A 637-nucleotide genomic window follows, 5' to 3' on the forward strand; every position below is an offset into this window, starting at 1 on the left:
GTTCTATTATTAAGGTTATTAATATTTTTTTAAAAAAATTATTTTTATTTATTAAAATTCAAATTTTATAAAAAGTGATATATTTAATGTGTACAAGTTATTTTGACCCATTTTAAACACTCATTGCTTATAATTTGTCTTAATCGAATTAATTGATCATTAACCTATTTTTATTTTAAATATTTGAATTTGGTAAAAATCATACACTCTAAGTTTAACTTATTCTAAATAATTATTTGTAAAATCGAATGCTAAGTCGATGTTAAAATGAATTGAATTTGGAACTCTTGTTTACGTCAATGAAAACTTGCAAAAACATGTCTACCAAACAAAATTAATATGTTTTGTGTTGTTCATAAGTCAGTGTTCAAGTCCAAATAAATGTGATATTAATTGTATAACATTGTTGTGAAATCAATTTATTTGAATTTGTAGAAGTTTATAATTTGATCGGAAACAATGTTAGGATAGTTTTCCATCCGATAAACATATAGATTTCCATATTAAAATTATAGTTTCACCACTGCCGACCACCATCATCCATGTGTTACTGCCACGCTGGAGGCCGAACAGCTCAGCGCTGGTCGTTCCTGGTTTTTCGTGGCTCCTCCAAGTCGTTTTTGCTTTTTTTCGCTTG

Source organism: Arachis ipaensis, chromosome B03, assembly GCF_000816755.2.
Source record: "Arachis ipaensis cultivar K30076 chromosome B03, Araip1.1, whole genome shotgun sequence".
NCBI lineage: Eukaryota > Viridiplantae > Streptophyta > Magnoliopsida > Fabales > Fabaceae > Arachis > Arachis ipaensis.